Source organism: Protopterus annectens, chromosome 2.part2, assembly GCF_019279795.1.
Source record: "Protopterus annectens isolate FY-2018-M chromosome 2.part2, PAN1.0, whole genome shotgun sequence".
NCBI classification, from domain to species: domain Eukaryota; kingdom Metazoa; phylum Chordata; order Ceratodontiformes; family Protopteridae; genus Protopterus; species Protopterus annectens.
This window is the reverse complement of record NC_056730.1, coordinates 612,654,713-612,676,129: the sequence shown is the minus strand read 5'-3', so window position 1 is coordinate 612,676,129 and position 21,417 is coordinate 612,654,713.

Genomic DNA, 21,417 nt, shown 5'->3' with positions numbered 1-21,417 from the left:
ACCAGACCATTCATTGAAATCTGGTACAAACTGCCCAGTCAAAGGCCATGAGAAAATCAGTGCTCCTCTATTCCTTCTCTCACCAGGAGCAAAGGAGTTGCGCTAATCCCAAGCTAGCCCTAAAAAGCAATTCTTAGGCTCTCCAGTGAATGGTAAGCACTAGGAAGATCAGGAAATGATTAGGAAGGTCAGAAAATAATGTCCCTCTGTTTCTTCTCTCACCAGGAACCTTGGCTCATAGTTTTTACATTTATAGTTCTTTTCAGCCTCATAATTTATTTTCTTCTCTGAACACCTCAACAAATGGACATCCTTTTGCTTTAATCCATATGCATCATAACTTGAAGCACTATCTGTACTTACTCTCTGCTCTACCCCATTAATATGCTGGACACATACAGATACAAGGGTCTCATTGACCAGTGTCAATTTGACATGTCTCTTGTTGATTTTTTTTTCCACAAGAGTTCTTGGCAAAAATATTGGTGTAGACTGCTATTATCTTCTCCAGTGGACTATATTTGGTCTAGTCTCTGTGCTATGACTTGCCTTTTTTGAGTGACCCTACACAGCATAGCTCATAGCATGACTAAGATACATAAGTCCCTTCACCATGGTCCAGAAGGGGAAAGATTAGTATACCACCTTAAAGTCACTAAAACAGTGAGTTGAATTAAATGTGTTGGTATGGAAAAGTAACTACCACTATTGTAGAACCTTGGTGAGAATAAAGAACTAGAAGACTGATTAATTCTCAGCTGTTAGAAGACTTTCAGGCTAGAACAGACAACATACCTGTCTCTTTTAAGTCTCTGGAAAGGAAGACGAGGAATATGGTATAATATTAGGCTGAAAATTTCTTTTAATAGTTCTTCAGATGCAGCTACAGTTTGTGTCAGGAATTGTTGGTATACCATTCGTCTGCTGAGCAGCAATAATTGGTTAATTTAAAAGGAGTTATAAATATCCATTATGGTTACACACTTAAGGTAAAGAGGGGGCAATTTAGGATTAGCAGCAGGAAAAATGCCTGCCATTAAGATCTATTTTTCATGTCATGAGAGAAAATAGCTGCAGTTTGACATAATAATGTTTAACCAGTGAGTTGTTGCTAGATGTGAGACATTTAAAAGTGTCTTTCCTTCCTGAAGATGCCTCCTTGTGATCTGTTGTCTTGCAGAAGCAAATGGTAAGTCTTTTCTGTAGAAGATGTGCACATGCTATCACTTAATCTTTGCTTTCTTCACGGCCTAATTTTTAATGGCTAAATATCTGCTTCTCCTCAGATGAAAACAGTTACTGTTATTTCAGCCAATATATTGGTCAGAAGGGATATTTTGTATCTTGTGCTATATCACTGTTATAATTGTCTGAAAGTAGAGGCATTAGGGTACGGAAAGTGGAAAATTCATCAACTCATTACACCAACAAATTATCTCCTGTATATCATCACTATTATCAAAAAAACAAAATATAAGAAAATAAGCATTAATTGTGGAATGAAAACACATGCTGTTTTCTTAGCCCCATTAGAAATGAAAGGGTTAAGGAACACTTGATTGATGCCAAATTTGCCAGTATAGTTTTTTTTTTACTGCACTCTTAGAAATCACGTCTAACAGAAAGTTTCTGTGTTAGACAAACGCTATAAACAATTATCTGTTGAACTGTCGCCAGCCTTTCAAATTTCCATGCAGACAATTATTTTACCACATCTGTTTAAATGAATGTGCAACAGGGTTACTGCACCTTGAAATAAGTAGTAGTCTTAAAGAAAGTAATGGCCAGTGATGTATATATATGCACTTATGGGGAGGAGATGTTTATCTGGCCACTAGGTATCAGTTTGATTAATTTCCCCAAAATAAGATTTTTCTTTCCTCTTGTTTAGTCCACTTATAGGCATTGCCAAGTGGTTTCACTTTTTGTACCTCATTGACTCATGTGTTCCTTCCAAGTGCAAGATCTAGGCAATTATGGACTGGGTGAGAGCCCTATGACCCACTTTTTCACATCCGGGCATGCTTGTTCCCTTGGAAGGCAAGATTCAGGCATTAATTGTCTGTAGTTATAAAATGATCATGCAGGTTATAAACACTCTGAAATTTTACCTCAATGTGACTTCAACAGAACATAAAAAATAGAAAGAATATAAATGAACAGAGAAATAACTTAAATAAAATCACTTTGATTTTAGTCTAAATTTATGTAGAAGGGACAAACTTACAGCACCTTGCAAGTTATAAAAATTCACTCTACTATCGTATTCTAACTCTCAGATTACACTGCCAAGAGGAAGGAAGAAGTATTTGGTTTTGTAATGAAAACAGGTATTCCCCTTTCTGTAAGGTACCTCACCCTCACAGTTAAATATCTAGTTTCAGAAGGAGCTGGGGGTGGGTCTCCCTGCCCTCTGTAAAATAGCTCAAGGCATTTACAATATTACTGAATTAAACGGTTCTACTTTTAAGGTTTTTTTTCCTTGTACAGGTTTTTATATTGTAATTCTGAATCACCATTATTTCTTGCTGAAAACTAATGGTAGAACCAAAACATTTTTCAATAGGATTTAAAATTCAAAAACATTGACAAGACACATTTTGATATTACAGTATGTAAGCACAAACTACTTTTTTGCTGCATAGTGACTTTAACAATAGCAGATCAGTATGTTTCTTAAATATGATATAGCAGCATTTGAGGAAATTGATAACTCTAAATACATTTTATTACATAAGGTTAATTGTCTCAGATCATTACATCAATCATATATTTAGTTTAACATTTCATAAACATTTATGGTATCTTAAACATATGCATCAGACTGTCTGTTATGAAGATATCCCAAAATAACAATATTCTTATATTTTAAGTATTTATTTATTTTGTTCTTTTTTCCAAGGTTCATTTTGATCCCTTTTTACAGCAACTCATATTATTTTATATGAGAAATATATTTCCTATGGAAAATGTTTACTAGCATCAGTTCTAACATTCCACCATGCTTTTTTGCCACTTAACTTTGAAACACTGTTGTTACTCCCTGACTGTATTTATAGCAGGTCCATAACAACTTCCATCTTGTACTCATAATCCATTTTTTTCCAGGAATTTTTTTTTCTAGTTTTGGCTGTTCATTGCTCTTCTGGTTTGCTGAATCCTGATAATTCTGGTTTCCTGATTTGGGTTTTTTATAACCCAGATCCCTATATTTCTTATAATATGACACTGTAATCTTCCCTACTACAGACGATGGGACAATATCTACAAAAATATCTAGTCCAATCGATATATATATATATATATATATATATATATATATATATATATATTATAAACTGACTGTGTCTAATATATATATATATATGCATAAACTGACTTTAGTTGCTACAGAGTAATACATGAAATAATGAAACTGAAATGTTTGTGAAGAGTAAAATGTTTTCAGGTGCTTTTAGCAAAATTTAAACTCCTCATTCAGACCTGCAAAACAGATGCAATGCTTTTTTAAGAAAATATGAGAAAACTGTCATTTGACTTTCAGAAATAAAATGATTTAGTTTGAACTATATATTCCTTTCAAATCTTTTAAAGCTTATGAGGTCAATATTAACATCTCAACAGCACAGCAAAGCTGATGAAGTCTAATAAGCTTCAGTATCGTGCCGTGGGTTTGAGATTGATATTCACGGTATGACACTCAGCTAGACTGAATTGTATCTATATCATCCCAACAGAGTGCCTGCAGAAAAAATATAATAATGTTATTGTATTACTTTAATGACCTAGACAATGTAATCACTCTACTTTAATAAACACAAGTTTAAGGCAAGATAATAGTCCACAGAAAGTACATGGTAAGTCATGGTATAATACGCAACAAATATGTAATTAATGATTATATATTTACCACGCATAATGCAATATATAATTAATATGTAATTAATATGTAATTAATGATTATACATTTATCATACAGAGATGCAATAATAGCACTTTATATTTTATACGTCTGCAAGAAGTAGATCTTTTAGAAAACAATTGGCATTAATGGGTAACCCCCATGCCTTAAAGACATCATCTAATTTTATAGACCACATTATTTAATCAGATTAAGCATTTCTAAAAATGCATTTGTTAGCAAATACTTGATAAAATCTACAAGGCTGTGTGTTCTTGCATCTCTTTTCAGTTTTCTTCTCTGGCATGCATTCTCTACTGTTTCTATTTGCAGAAAATAAAAATTTCCCTCTCTCTGTGTGTGTGTGTGTGTGTGTGTGTGTGTGTGTGTGTGTGTGTGTGTGTGTGTGTGTGTGTGTGTGTGTGTCTCTCTCTCTTTCTTTCTCTGCCTCCCTCTCTCTCTATCTATCTTTAAATGGCTTATGCTAACATATTTGTACTCTTATGTCATCTGGCCTTGTTTTAAAAGGTCTCAGAGGTGAGCATCTTTCCCTGCAGCAGCCTGTGTCTCCCCAGCCAGCACTTGCCGTAATCCATTGAGCATTCAAACTATAATAAACGCTTTAAAGCTTTTAACATCTTCTGCTTTGAATTATCTCCGACCATTACTTCCCCTTAAATGATGTTATAAAATAAAAGTCATTTATGTGGCTCCATGATGACTCCATTGTAATTCTGTTTCCCAGGGAAAAGTTTTAGCATCTTCCGGAGTTTATATCTTTCTCTCTCTCTCTTTCTCTGTCTCGTTCTCTTTCTTTCTGCCACTCTCACATGTAAACATACCAAACTCTTACACTAATACTGTGTGTGTATCTATGCACATATATTATATAACCATACACTCTGCAGACATATCCATAAAATATACACATTTATATATATATATATATATATATAAATATGTGTGTAGACAGAGAGATTGAGAGTGAGAGAGGCTAAATGCAGGCTAAATTATCTTGTTGCCTTCCAGCACATGGGTATCCTGGGAAAAGATTTTTATACTTATCAATCCTTACTGAATTTTACTTAGATAGTGTTTGACTGTTATGGAATACCAAACCTAAGAACTCAACGATAGCACCAGTTTTTAGAAAACACTCATGGGATATCACAGAACACATATCATACTTTGACATTTTACCCACTGCTATATAACATTATTGTGTTATATAAGAAATCATTGTGCCAAAATAAATAATACATGTATTCTGAATACAAGATCAGCTCCTAAAATAACTAAATTGCAACTATGAGCCTGTACTTATTCAGACACAGAATGAAGAAGAGTAAAATTAGATGATGTTTTTTGAAAACTATTTATGTAAAACACGTCAGCACTAACATCTGATACTGAATTTATATTTGTGGAAGAGAATAATTCAGCAAAGACTGAAGAATATTTTATAATATAATTCTGACAGAAACATATTTCATTAAATAATAGTGAATGGCTCTCTGCTGACATAAAACAGGTCAAGTGCATTTGAGAAAAGATATTTAATTTTGGGGCTCTACTGTATTTCACTAAAGCAGGGAGTAAAGTATGCAAGTAAAGGAGAAGCTTTATCAAAATAAAAAACATAGATATTAAGAGCTGCTAACAAACTCCAGTCTGTAAACCTCGATTTGAAACTACCATTTTCAAGTTGCAGGCTATGCTGTTCAAAGTAAGTCCAGTGTGACAAGTTAGACATATCAATATTTTTTTCACCATCCGATGCAGGCAATGTACTTGTGCTTTATCCATATCATTTATTCTGATTAGTTCCTGTTGCCAGGGTCTTTAAATATCAATTGAGACCAGTAATGATGCATGCATACTTGCAGTGCATCAGTACTCTTATGGAATGGCTTTGACAAGGCAGATAGCCTCATTTTTATGCTTGATAATAAACTGCTATGAACCTGCAGCACCATTTCATGACTGGAGAAATAGAACAGATTTCTAAGGATGCCTATCTTCATATCTTCTATCTGTTCTACACACTTGTCTTATATTAATCAAAACTAGAAGTACCACTCTCAGATCTTTCAGCAAGATGATGTAATAATACTACTGACATCATAGTGTCCATGATATAATGCATTAATGGAATAGATGATATGGTGCCTACAAGGCAGCTTTAGTATTAGTATATGCATTGTTTATATATCTGATGATCTGCATTGGTATGTGCAACAAAATTCACAGGTTATGGAGATTGTTCTGTGCATAGTCATATATGCATTATATCTCTCTCATAATGTTTTCCTTACTGCCTTTCCAGAATTTTTGTAATAATGACACCATACATTTCTGTTGCCTGTTTTCCACTAATAAAACAGCAGAATTCTTAAGTTCTGAATATTTTGCTTCTGTATGTTTTCAAGCATGACAGTGTGCATAATGTCAGGTTACTGCATCCATAACCCCCCCCCCACCCACCCAGTAGCAATATATCATTTGCATGTGTCTTGATATAAAGGTTTCTTTTCTTCATTATGTAGACACACTATCAGAGTTGATTAGTATATGCTGGTAGCAAAATTGCAGCATTCACAGAACTTGGAGTACCTTTGATATTTTATTGTAATACACCAGACATTGGTGCTAGAGACCCTTCTACCTGTACCTCAATATATGAAGACAAAAGTGTGTAAAACTATTGTTTGATTCCCACTGAATATAATAATAACACTTGTAAACTGAAAGCTGATTTCTGACTGCATCCCACTGCGGAAGGATAGCTTTGCTTCTTATGATGCTTCTTGCATGTGGATAAGAGGTAACCCAGAAATACAAAACGAAAAGCTTGTGATATCCAAAACAGGATATATAACACAGTTGAGAGGAAGTGATATCAAGAAGTCATCGTTCTTCAGACAAAGAACAGTGATAAGCTGAAATTTTCTGCTTCAAAATGTTGTCAGTTTTAATCATGTAAATTAAGACTTCAGGATGGAGTACTTTGCCTGCAGTCTGTAAGTTCTCCTTGTATGGAATTGTCACTCAGTCTCTAATTTCGTCCTGCACAAATAGACACTGTTATAAAAGAACTTATGATCCTGCTAATTGAACTGTAGATATGTCTGTGGTGTGCGTATATGTGTCCATGTGTGTTTTTTGTGTGTGCGTGTCTGCCTGTCTGTTTGTCTATGTGTGTGAATATGTGTGTCTTGTGAAGGGCTGGCATCTTGCACATGATAGGTTTTTTGCACTGCTTGACAAACACTGAATAGGTTCAAGCAGATATCAGAAAATGAATGAAGACATATTTTATAGGTTCATGGGGTTTCTTACTATCCTAAAGGCCAAATGAGCCCATTGAGAACTTCATTCACATCACCCAGCACTGTGCAAATCTAACAATGATCCCAGTTAAGTAGACTTTCTCCACATATCCCCTGTGAAAGTTTTCAATCACACATCCGATTATCCAGAATGATTTTAAAGGTTGCTTGGGAAGTACATTGTTTGATAGGTAAGGGCAGCATATTCCAGAAATGGGATATGTTCTGGCTTATGTATTTGTCATGTTAATTGATGTAGTTGATGTGGTAGCATAGGTTTATATCTCGAGAATGGGTGTTTGATTTAACACTAGGTTTATTTAGGTGAAGGAGGTCAAAGAGTGCTGGGTCACTCAGCCTGGAAGGCAAAGCAGCGACCCTCTCAGAGGTCTGTATATCACTGATTAGAGGAGCAGGGCTTTAGTCTACCACTAGACTAATCTAGTACTAAGGATACTGAAATGTGAGATCTTTTTGGTGAAGAAATGTTAAGGTCTCTCAAGCTGATTTAAGTGCTTGGTGAGGTGCATGCCAAAGGGTACATTTTATTCAATGATTCAGTGATGGGCCTAATAAGGGAAACCTAAAGTGGGACTATAACTTCTTTGGACTTTGATGAAATACCATGGTGGATAAGTTGTGGAAGGTAGAATGATTTTGTAAGACAACAGAGATATGGGTGTTAAAGGAGAGTCTGTTGTCAACATACTTAGCCAAGTCTATAATGGCTGTGTCAAATTAAGTGGAATTTTATCTATATAGTAAGTACAATTGATGTTAGATTTGTCAAAGGAAATATGCTGCATTTATTAGTTTTGAAGTTAAGCCCATAGTTAATACACCAAACATTTGTTTGGTCTACACTTGCCGGAGAATTTGAGTATCAGAATAGGATTTGATAACTAGCCCCCCTCCCCCCAGTTTACAATAATCAAGAAACTGGTTAGCCCTATTCAGTTGAAATTAGCCTTTATGCCATGATAATATATAACACAGAGGAGTAGACCTATGACAGAACCTTGTGGGACACAACTGGGGACATTTTGTTTTGACTAAAGTAAATACCGATGACTTGAATAGCATGGGTTCTCTCAAACATCCAATTACCAATCCAGCAAACTATGTTTGTGTTAGTGTTGAGCTGGTATGATTTATAAATCATTCCAGGATGGGGGATAACATCAAAGTCCTTGGCAATGTCTAAACAATGTGAACTGAATGCCTCTTATCTATGGCCTCAGTAATCTTTTCAAAGATCTCAACCAGGTTGAGCAAGCTTAATCTATCATTTACAATGCTGAACTGGTATGTGTCCATGGATATAAGGTCACCTGTATCATTGTTTATTAGTTCAACTATGATACATTCCATAGATTTGCAAATGGTTCTAGCAATACTAATATGCCTGTAATTTCCAAGACCAGTTAATCAAAGGCACCACAAATGCAATTCTCCACACCTCTGGGATGTAGCCAGTAGAGAAACTATGGTTGAAGTGTAGATGGAGAAGGGTTGCTAGCTGGGACTTTATGCTTCTCAGCAGACATCCAGGGATATTGTCAGGACACATGGAAGTAGTTTTTGTTAATTTCGGAAAATAAAAGGACTTGGACCAAACTGATCTTGGGAGGGGTGAGGGGGGGAAAAGGAGGTGACAGATGAGGGGGTGGGTAGAGTGAAGCTTGAAAATAAATTTTCCACATGAGTATTAGCAATGCCATTAAGAGTCCGAGAATGAACTATCATAGGAGATAAGTTCAGTACAGAAATGTAGATTACTTCTAAGCTACCCGACACAGCTGATGAAGGCCTTATGGTTGTGTTTTGAATAAACTGCAATCCTAAGTTCATAGCTGGCCATACATTTCGAAAGACACTTACTCATCAGTTTTAAGTTCCTTTTATAATAATGATGTGGACATCTTTTAGTGATGGCCAGGAGCTTTTTCTTTTTATTATAGAATTTGCTGATGTGGTCATTCCATCATGCAAGTTTACTTCTACACTTCCCATTATGCTTATACCAGATTAGTATGGATGCCTCGATGCATCTATCCAAGAGGAAGTAAAATTCAGAGCAGCAGGCAGCAGACTTAGCTACACATTACTGCAGAGCTATACTATTTATGATTATCAGTAATATCAGTAACTAGTAAATAATTGGCTTTAGAGAAGGCGTGTCCAAAAGGCAGCCTGCAGGCCACAATCTAGCCCATAAAGGGATTGCATCTGGCCTGTGGCATGCCCAGCAGAAAAACAGAATCAGCACGAGTATAATACTAAAATTAATAATCAGATCCAGTCTGGCCACAGTAACTTTGTCCTATGACTTTAAATCTAAATTCAGGACTTCCTAGTTAGTCACATGTTAGTACGTGCATATGTGCATTTAGGAAGTTACAGAATGCAGAACATTGTGGAGTTCTTCTCATTCTGATATTGGTGCTGTTTGGAGCATATGGATTTCTTCTAACTGCTAAGTATGCTGTTTATGTTTGTGTGTGCATGTGTAAATTTCTATGCATGTAGGTGCGTGTATTTGTATGGGCATGTTCATAGGATCATAGGATGGTACTAGGCTATCGGCCCTAGGGCCTATACAAGCCTAGCCAAACAACTCCCCGGATATTTCTTCCCACAATATTTACTTCCCTGGACCCCTGTCTAGCATGGCAACTGACATGATCCCCTGGGTGAATTTCCTATCTCCCATGCAATCGTCAAGGTTCCTTTTGAAGAGGGCCAAGGAGGCGCTCTGCATGACATGTATGGGCAGTCTATTCCAGAGTATGGGGAGTCTCTTGGTCAGGAACCTATCCCTCCAGCATGTTTTGTTCATTGTGATGACAAGGTTTAGATCCCTGGAGCGTATGACTCTGAGGGATTGGGATTTCTTTAAGTGGAACATGTCCAACAGCTCAGGATTTGATATGGCCTTGTATGTTAAGCAGAGATTGCCTCTGAGTAGACGATATGCCACAGAGTATAGCTGGAGTTTTTTTAGATGGTCAGCATAGGGCATCTGCTTTAGGCCTGTGATTCTTTTAGTGAGGTATTTTTGCGGCCTTTCCAGCTGTTGCAGATGTCTTGTGTGGTACATACCAAATGGGGCGTTATACTCTATAATTGGTCTAATGAGGGATGAGTACAGTGGGACAATGACCTCCCTTTTTCTGGATGAAAAGCCCTTAGTGATGAGGTGTGCCACATAGAAGGATTTTCTGACTGTTGTAGCGATGTGGTTATCGAAGGTGAGACCAGTGTCCACCTGTGTCTCTAATTCTCTCATCACACGTTCGGTGTTTAGTGTACTGCCACCTATGTGGTAATTCATGGGTACATGGTTTTTCCCAAAGGGGATAACTATACATTTCTTGACATTAAGCTTGAGCCCATGACTCTGGCACCATAGGTTCATAGGTAGGTACTAGGCTATTGGCCCTAGGGCCTATATAAGCCTAGCCAAATGGTACCCTGGCTTTTGCCACCCAAGAAAATTATTTTCCTGTGCCCCTGTCAAGCAGAGCCACAGAAGTGATCCCCAGGGTGAATTTCCTATCTCCCATCCAATCATCAAGATTTTTCTTGAAGAGTGCTAATGAGGATCTTTGTTGTAGATAGGTAGTTTGTTTCAGAGTATGGGAAGTTCCTGAGATAGGAATCTATCCCTCCAGCATGTTCTGTTTATTGTGGTGGCAAGGTTTAGGTCCCTAGAGTGTGCAGCTTGGAGGGATTGGGATTTCTTTACGTGGAGCATGTCCATCAGCTCTGGGTTTGACGTAGCTTTGTATGTTAGGCAGATATCATCTCTAAGTATGCGATATGCGACAGAGTAAAGCTGGAGTTTTTTGAGACGGTCTGCATAGGTCATCTGTTTGAGGCCAGTAATCCTCTTTGTGAGGTATTTCTGTGGCCTTTCCAGTTGTTGTAGATGTCTTGTGAGGTACATATCAAAAGGGGCATTGTACTCTATAATGGGTCTAATGAGTGATGAGTAGAGGGGACCAATGACCTCTTTTTTCCTGGATGAGAAACCTTTTATGATGAGGTGTGCCACGTAGAAGGATTTCTTGACTACTGTGGCAATGTGATTATCAAAGGAGAGACTACTGTCCACCTGTCTCCCAAGGTCTCTTATCACACTTTTGGTGTTAAGCAGACTACCGCCTATGTGGTAGTTCATGGGTACAGAGTTTTTACCAAAAGGGATGACAATGCACTTTTTGGCATTGAGCTTGAGGCCATGGCTTTGACACCAGGCATCTGTCTCAGTGAGGCCCTTTTGTAGGATGTCCACATCATTAGGAGATTTGATTATGGCTCCTAGTTTGCAGTCATCTGCAAACCTTGTTAGCCAAAGACTTTATGTGTTAGCCTGTACTTGAGAGAAGTAGATACCAAACAGGAGAGGACCTAGGACTGAACCCTGTGGTACTCCACTTGTCACTGGTCTGAAGTTGGATTTAGAGTTTGCTACTTTCACAGTGTGGGTTCGGTCAGTGAGCCAGTTGGCAACCCATCTTGTGACATAGGGATTTATAACTAGTTTAGTGAGTTTGTCTATAATTCCAGAGTGGGGAATGGTGATGAAAGCCTTGGTGAGATCTAGATAGGCTGTGTGTAAAACCTTACCCTCATCTACAGCTTTGGTGACCGCTTCAAAGAAGTCTATCAGGTTTAGGAGACATGATCTGCCTTTTACAAACCTGAACTGGGTAGGGACCAGAGTTTGGAGATTACCAATGACATTGTTTATAAGTTCCATGATGATACGCTCCATAGCCTTGCAGACCAGGCTCGTCAGGCTAATGGGGCAGTAGTTCCTGGTGTCCATAGTGGCTCCCCCCTTGTGGAGCGGGATAACCGTTGCTGTGTGCCATTCAGTGGGCACAAAGCCTGAGGTGAGGCTATGACTGAACATGGTTCTTAGGTGGGGTGCCAGTTTGTTCTGTAGTTCATGTAGAATGCAGCCTGGGATGTTGTCAGGTCCCATGGATGCTGTGTTATTGGCTTTGGAGAGTGCATTTTATACCTGTGCAGCCTTGATTACAGGAACTTTGCATTCTTCCGGTATAGAAATGGACCCTTTAGGGGATGAGAGAGGGGTAAAGTTAGCACTGAACCTATCTGCCAGGATGTTGGCAATATCAATTGGTTCTGTATATTTAGTGTCATTGTGCTGTAACTCAGAGCAGATCTGAGTGTTGCCATTGAGATTCTTGACATAGCTATAGAATGCTTTGTTGTTGTCTTTAGAATCAGTGGTGATTTTGTTTTCGTAACTAGCTTTGGAGGAATTTATGAGGGATCTCGGCTTGTTACTGAGGCTGACCATGGAGTTCCTCCAATCATGGTATTTTACTCTTTTTTGCAACAGTTTCTTTCTTCTGTTGTAGAGTTTGTTTATAGCAGGAGACCACCAGATTGGCTTCCTTTTTTTGGAGGATAGCATCTTGGTTCTGTTAGGGATTACACGATCCATGCACTTGTGTAAGTGCTTATAAAGTGCAATTGTATAGGATTCAGCAGTCGTATCTCTATTGTCCATCAGAATGGGTGTTGTGAAGTTTGCCACTTCTGTCTTAAGAAGCATGAAGTTGGGTTTGGAGAAATTTTTTATGGTGGTTTTCCTAATGGGCTGGGATGTGGATGTCTAGGGTGATTTGCTTGTGGTCGGATCTGACCAACGAGGAATTGATCCCTGGTGTGGAACACTGGTTGCCCATGTTGGTAATGACCAGTTCTAGAATACTGCTGTCTCTAGTGGGGGTGTGGATAAGTTCATAGGTTCATAGGTTGGTACTAGGCTATCAGCCCTAGGGCCTATACAAGCCTAGCCATAACAATTCCCTGGCTATTTCTTCCCACACTATTTACTTCCCTGGACCCCTGAACCAAGAAATTGGAATTTATGAATTCCAGAAAAAGTTGAGCACAAGAGTTGGTACATGAGTAGTTTTCCCAGTTAAAGGTGGGATAGTTGAAATCACCCATTATTAGGCATACTGTACCCTAATATTTTCCAGTGTATCAAGAAATGAGGAGTGGAAATCCTGGGACATGGTGAGGGATCTGTAGCAAGCTATAATTTGCATTGCGGTCTTGCCCAGAGTTAGTTGTACTTGGATAATCTCAGATGCATTATGCTGAGCAACTAACCTGGAGGTGTGGATATCCTTAATGAATATGGGCACGCCTCTGTCTTTAGTGCTTCAGTCCAAGTTAGGTAGCCGAAAGGTGTGGTATGAATTATAACCTGGTAATGCAGGGGTGCTCTCTGGAGCCTTGAACCAGGTCTCTGTCACTGCACAGATGTCAATGTTCTCCATTTTAAGGAGTGCCTCAAGTGAGTGCATTTTGAGGTTTAGACTTCTAGCATTGAGTATCATTACCCTCAGATTTTGCTTGCTTGTACCTGTTACGGTGGTGAATTTGTCATTTGAATCTTGCCTAAAAAAGGCACTAAATGGGTGGCAAGAGCCTTAGCCAGTATCCAGAATCCCAAGAGCGACAGTTGCAGGCCATCTCTGGCAAAGCATCGTGGTTTGTCAATCATGTCATCCCAGGCCAACAGATACTGGATCCCCTTAGACTGACACCAGAAGCTTAGCCAATTGTTGAAGTCAATCATTTTGTCCTTGTACTGTGGTATCATTCTGGGTGAGGTAGGATGCTACTCAGTGCTAGGGTCATACCTGCCTGGGCTACAAGATCAGAAAGCTCCTCCATGTCTCTTTTCATGAAGTCCAGGGAGGTACGTCTCGGGTCATTCACACCAACATGGACAGTGACAGAGTCATATTTGTATTTGCTGTGGAGTGACCTGGGTGCATGTGTTATGTGGCGGATCCAGGCACCTGACAGGCAGCTGACAGTGACTTTCTCCTTGTTTAGCCTGGTGAGTGGAACATCAATGTGCCTGACTATAGAGTCACCTATGACTAGAGTGTTAGGTACATTGTTATGCCTTATGGGCTGTGGTTGAGTGGCACACTGAGTTTGTGGGCTATGTGTCATTTGGGTTATGTTGGGGGGTGGAGGTTGCTTGTGTTTCTGCTTTGGAGGTCCCTGTTGCTTGGGTAGATTTTTTTTTTGGGAGCCTCCATGAATGTAGGTGTGTGTTTTGTGTTTCTATATGTGTGTTTTGGTGGTGTAGGTTTTGAGGGACTATGTGATGAGTGTGGTGTGGTGCAAGTGTTTACCTTCGCCTCTTGACTGTCTAGTCCAGTCTTGGGCGAAGAGAGCTTTGCTTCTAGTTTGGTTATATAAGTGCATCTCTCACAGGTTGTAGTGTTGGGTGGTAGGAGGAGAGGGTTGTCTATGTACATGAGGCAATTTCTGCATTGCCCAAAGATGCCCAGATTCATCAGGTAGACAGGAGAAAACACTGTCAGCTGCCTGTCAGGTGCCAGGATCCACCACATAACACATGCACTCAGGTCACTGACCCTTAGACATGCCTGGATAGGTGGTTATTTATGAAGTACTAAAAACTGTTTTTCTCTAGACAAGTGAGGAAATTTGAGTGCTGTAGAAATTTGTAGCCTATTTAGTGCTTACAATGAGTTCTGAACAAGTGCTGAGCTCAAAGAAACAGATTTGAGTGCTGAAACTAGAAAACTGGCTAGGTCTAAAAAACAAAATTAAGCTAGAAGGCTTCCCTCCAACACAGAAAGGCCTGGGGGCTCAGAAGCTTACAAATAGTCCTGGATACAGCAAATCTATATCTGGACTAGACAACTTATAGGAAAGGCAGGAAACAAGCTTAGAAATTGATTTATTTATTTTTTTTTGTAAAGTGGAAAGGGGAAAGGAGGAGCAGAAGCTAACTGGGTTGGCCTTCTCAAATGTTCTCCCTGGAATAGGTAGGATGAGGTAATGACACTAGACTGGGAGGAGCGTCCCAGATCAAATTTACAGTAGGGGTGGGCAACTGCAAAACCACCAAGTATAAAAACAAGATACCAAGAGGGAGAGAGGGTGCGAAACAAAAATCAGAACAAACAAACCCAACCAGCTGCTTAACAATTGTAGAAAATTCTACTTAATACGTTACACACAGTGAGTAAAATAAAAGTGCTATAAATAACTCAGAAATAAGCAGAAAAGAGGATACTTGATGTTATATATCTCAGATTTGTTAGCTCAGAGTCCTTCCTCTGACTTCCTCCGATTAGCTCAAGGTGAAATGGCAGAAACAGTCACAAGTTAACTTCTTAAGTAACAAAGTTGATGCCTGAAACAACTTTAAAAATCATGAAAGAACAAATGAGATGCTTATTCCAATGCGTAGTCCAGGCAACCCCAGTCGGCGGCCAATGACCACAAACAATTCACTCTCACTGAAATGCTATACTGGCTTTTGCTAAGCTATGATGACCTGGGACATGTGCTCAGACACACATCCTCTACTAACAAACAAATAGGCCCAAAACACAAGCCTGAGTGTGAACAATGCTACACTACCAACACTATTTAGGTAGTAAAAACTTCAGAAATGTTTAAACAGATAAAGGATCAAGGAGACTCTAGAGAATGCTTTTAAATGCAAACAAGTTATATGATACACTCCTAGCAGGAAATCAGAACAAACAAACCCAACCAGATGCTTAACAATTGTAGAAAATTCTACTTAATACCTCACACACAGTGAGTAAAATAAAAGTGCTATAAATAACTCAGAAATAAGCAAAAAACAGGATACTTAATGTTATATAACTCAGATTCGTTAGCTCAGAGCCCTTCCTCTGACTTCCTCTGACTAGCTCAGTGTGAAATGGCAGAAACAGTCACAAGTTAACTTCTTAAGTAACAAAGTTGAAACCTGAAACAACTTTAAAAAAAGCTTGAAAGAACCAATGAGGTGCTTATTCAAAGGCGTGGTCCAAGCACCCCAGTCAGCCAATGACCACAAACAATTCACTCTCACTGAAATTCTTTTGTAGAATATCCATATCATTTGGGGATTCAATAATGGCTCCCAGTTTGCAGTCATCTGTAAACTTTGTTAGCCAGAGTCCCTTAGTGTTGGCCTGTACTTCAGAGAAGTAGATGCCAAACAAGAGCGGTCCCAGGACTGAACCCTGAGGTACTCCACTTGTCATTTGTCTAGAGCTGAATTTAGAGTCGGCTACTTTTACAGTCTGGGTTCTGTCAGTAAGCCAGTTGGCAACCCATCGAGTGACCTAGGGATTTATGCCCAGCGTAGTAAGTTTATCTATGAGTCTAGAGTGGGGGATCGTGTTGAATGCCTTGTTGAGGTCCAGATAGGCTGCGTGGACCACCTTACCCTCGTCCACAGCTCTGGAGACTGACTCAAAGAAGTCAATCAGGTTCAGGAGACAAGATCGGCCCTTCACGAACCCAAACTGGGTGGGGTCCAGTTTTTGAATGTTGCCAATGTCTTTGTTTGTAAGTTCCATGGTAATGTGTTCCATGCCCTTGCAGATCAGGCTCATCAGACTGATGGGACGGTAGTTCCCAGGATCTTTCCAATTGTGTTTTTCCTTTGCTGTTTTTCTTTCAAAGCCAATTTCATTATTGCAGTACTGTATTTAAAAATCAAATACGTGGCTCTAATGTAATGCTAAGTTAGATGCGTTCTGTTTTGTCCTGTATAAACACTCAGAAATTTTAAAGCATGTACTGCAACACTCAGTTATGGATTACCATTTTAATACTGACTGAATTTCATCCATACACACTGGGAAAGTTTCAGGATTTCTGTTGGTGGTCTCAACTTACTTATTAGTTGCACAATAAAAGTTCCTTCTCTCCTGTATTTGTGGGAAGTTTTAAGCTGTAGGCTGCCATATAGGTAGCATTCTGAAGTGATGAATATAAAATATTTTTTTTAAGTGCTAAATTTGTTTAGTTTACCACAGGTTAAGTCTTTTACTGGCTGCTTACTTTTGTCATTTCAGTGGTTGGACATTTTACTGAGAGACAGGGCATTGGTATTCTTTTCACAAATTACATTCTGTTGCCTCATATTTGCATAGCTATATTGAAATGTGAAGTCTTGAATTCAGTGCACAATAACACAGTCAGTTGTCAATTTGTTAAATTATACAGGCAGTTAACAACTGACTGTCCTACTTAGTGATAGCCATTGTTTGGATGGAAGGAATGTGTAACTGCAGTAACCATGGTTTCAGTTTGAGGTCTGGTCTCAACCTTTAAGTGCAAGAAATCTGCACAAACCCAAAAATAATGAGATGAAAAGGCCCAAAATCAGGGACAAAGTTTATGTACTTATATAAACTTATAACAGGGATCCTAAACTCATCGTCCTTGGACCTCAGCCTTCATGCCACCATAATTATAGATGAGTGAAGCTACTATATTACTTTCCAGTTATACTGCCTGCATTTCTTTTTGTCTTAGAAACTATGGCCCTTGTCTGAGTTTACTAGTCCTCATATAGCACCTGAGGCCATTTTTAGTTTGACAGCTTAAACTTTGAAATTTGCTAGAATAACAGGTTTTGTGTCAGCATACATTTTCTGCAAAATATGAAGCCTGAAACTCAAATTTTATATGAATATTTAATGACTTGAATCCTCAATGATTTCCCAGAAAACCACAAATTTTATGAGGAACAGCCCAAAAATATGAGGCAAAAATGTGAATATTCTGCAAAAACCTGAACAGTCGAGAGGTACATTGTATGAAATCTTGGGAGAAGGAAAAAGGAAAGCTTGAAGTGTACAAGAGTCACAAAATGTTTGCATATATTTATATCACATGTTATGTAAATTATTAACTCAGTTGATTATAAAAAAGTGTTCTCTTCTTTGGGACCATTGATTTTGCTATCATTTGAAAAACTGTTTTTTTCTTATGTAACAGGGTGCAATTACTTTGATATATAATCTGTTTGCATATTTCACATATTCTAGGATTGGTATAGATCTGATCTGATTTTCCTTACAACATTTGGTCATACTGAAGAGGTATTTAGAAACAAATAGTACACTGCCTTACACAATAGCATGTTGAATGACTGTGCACAGGGAGGGGTGACTTGGAGACAGGTATAGTATGACTACGCTACAAGAAAAATTAAGTGCTAACCTACAGTATGCAAATTGTTGCAAAATGACATGCAAATGAGTATCAGCATGCTAATGAGAGTTACCGTGTAGACAACTTATAAAGTTAGTGCTACAAGCTTCAGTGATCAGCTATTCTGAACACCAGGATTTTATGGTTTACAAGAGTATCATTTGTAATAAATTTCCAGGAGTACCACCTATAGTAAATGAACAGCACATGCTAGTAACAACCATCAAAGCCAGTGTTTTTGATGTTATGCATCCCCAGCCTTCTTATTAGAAAAATGACTGCCAGAAGCTGACATACCATCACCCACATGACTGAGCTATTGTCAACTGCTACCACGTGCACAGAGACACCATATGGGTGTTAGAAGACATGTGATGCCCTCACATGTAATCACGGGAGATGTGTGGAATAATCCCAATGGATGGAATGGTTTGTGCATCATAAACTGTCCTTGCTACAAGAACCTTTTAGCATCTGGGAGATATTAGAAATTTGCAGGTGTCAGTCTCAGAAATCCTGCACCAGTTCACTAATGTGATTCTGCAGTTTATAAAAACATATATTTGATTTTCAAGGACAGCAGAGGAGAGCACCACCATTCTGCAGTATTCTTTGACATAGCCTATTTCCATGACTTCCTGAGAACCAGTGAATGCACCCACATTGCTATCAAGATACTACCTGCTCTACATAGCATCCATTATATCAATCAAATGGGCTTCCACTTCATCAACTGCCAAGTGGTATGCAGTGCACAGGATAATCTATATAATGTATCTGTGCACCATCCCGGCAGTTTTCATGATTCCCAAATCTGGTGGTGTGACTTTCCATGGCATCAACTAGTTGGCAATTAAACATAATGTGATCCATGGACTCCCCAGTGGTCTGTTACCTTGAGTGTAGGTAACAGATGACTCATAAAGGTGTCTGCTGCTGTGCATTGCATGGGATGCTAGGTATGCCTTGGAATCATGACTTATCCACAGCTCTCATACCATAGCAGAGATGGCATAGATTGCATGTAACACTGTACTGTCTCAGACACATGACATCATCAAACATGTTTGGAGTTCTGAAGACTCACTTCCACTACTCGGATACATCTGCTGGTACACTGCAGTGAGTTCTGGTGGCAAACAACAAAATATTTTTTGACTGTGCCATGCTAAACACTATGGTGCAATTTTAAACACAGGGCTACCATTACACTGCCTGAGATACCTGCGTCAACAATGGAGAAGAGATAGGTGATGAGTTGTCTGTGCCCTGGCAGGTTGAATATCCCAGCAGGTCTACAACCTGTGCTGCACTTTCCTCTGTATACTGTCAGGCTGACCTCCCCTCAGCAGGACTCTAACCTGTCCTGCCATGTCCCTTGTGTCTTGTCATTCTGAGACCCCTAGTATGTCAGTAGTATTGCGCGACACACACCTCTGCTACTGTGGCTGGTCCATGTCATTTGTGCAACTACTGCTTGTTTTATATTTTTCAGCAGCCCAAGAGATACAATTAAAGCAGATGGTCTGTCACAAGAGGCAGCACAGGCTTTCCAGACACTGGGTAAGTTTAGTGTATAGATGGAAGTACTGTACTATTTTAATTAAGTGTAAGACACATTACTCATCTTTTGCATTCATTTCTCTTTTTTATTCTGTTTTTTTCTTTTCTTTTCTTTTCCTTGTTGTTTTGTTTCTTTTTCCATTTATTTTATTTGTCTACAGGATCAACCATGGTACAAGCTGTGCACCAATCACCATGTCTACCACTGGATCCCCTGCATTCCCCATACCTGCTCTCTGCAGAGTGATGAAAATTTACATTTGGAAAGTAATCTGTAGAGTTCACCAATAGCACCTGGGGCCACCTATCAGAGGTGGGGGCAAAGGTGTCACACCTTACAGTGCTAAAGAGACCTCCTTGTGGTCAAACAGCAGCAAATATGCTGGTTGGTTAGGAAAGAGATCGATCAGTGCTGGATCGGGTTGTTAACCTACATTGGTAAATGATAACACTCCCCTCAGATAATAAACAGCAGTGATACATACACAATGAAAAGACCACCCATGAGAGCTTACAAATGAATACATAAACTTAAATTAAACAATAATCAAAAAGTGCAGTTACAGATTAAATATGCAGAGGAATAAGAAAGAACAGATGGAATATCAAAATAACAATTAATTAAACAAACAAGACTATTTAGTACCTATACTGGACAACTAAATCAAATTATCTCTAACCTAAAGAGTAATAAACTCTTAATATTATAAGTTCCTAGAAGAAATGGAAAACATTGCAGATAGCAAACTAACACAGACGTGGTCATCTTGATAAATTACAAGCAAAGCAAAGAAAGAACAAACACCAGTCTCAAATATTTATGCATTCCATTCTCCAGTTGTGTTTTACAGAAACTATTACATAATTTCCTTTTGAAGACAGCATTACATCATCTTAATATAGTTGTTTTGTTGTCCCACAGCAAAAGTAACTAAACCAGGTTCTTTCTATAAAAGGCAAGAGATTAACTGCATCAGTACAGAACAACAGAGGCTACCAATTCACAGGCTCTCAGCATATATTTCTTAACCATCACAGTTCTAGTGAGCTACCTCTTTGCAGCAAAATGTAATTACATTTTATGAACTCCTAGCACAGAAGATGTAAAATGTTACATCTTCAGTTAGTAGAGTCATGCATCTTCCTTCATTTAACTCCATTTACATTTATAAAAGAAAAGGTCACAAAGCTGTAAACATTTTGCGGACCAAATGGGTTATTAGTAGGAAATAAGAAAGAGTGAGTGAAAAAACAGATAACAATGCAGATTCAATAAAGCCTACATGCTCTGCTAAATCTGTGTTCATATTGCAGTGTGATGCCCACATGGTATTGCACTGTTTTGTATTCATTTAAGCAGCTGTACATGGTGTGTGGAGCTGCACAAACATGGTAAACATCACAGCTTGCTAATTATAGCATAATCAGCTGAACTGTATGCTAATCAACCAATCCAAGATGGAGGAGCTATTCAACAAGCTTATAAAGCAACCGTGTAAACTCAGTGTTGGTTTTCCCTGTGAATTCAAAATACCTACTGAAATACAGCCACAGAAA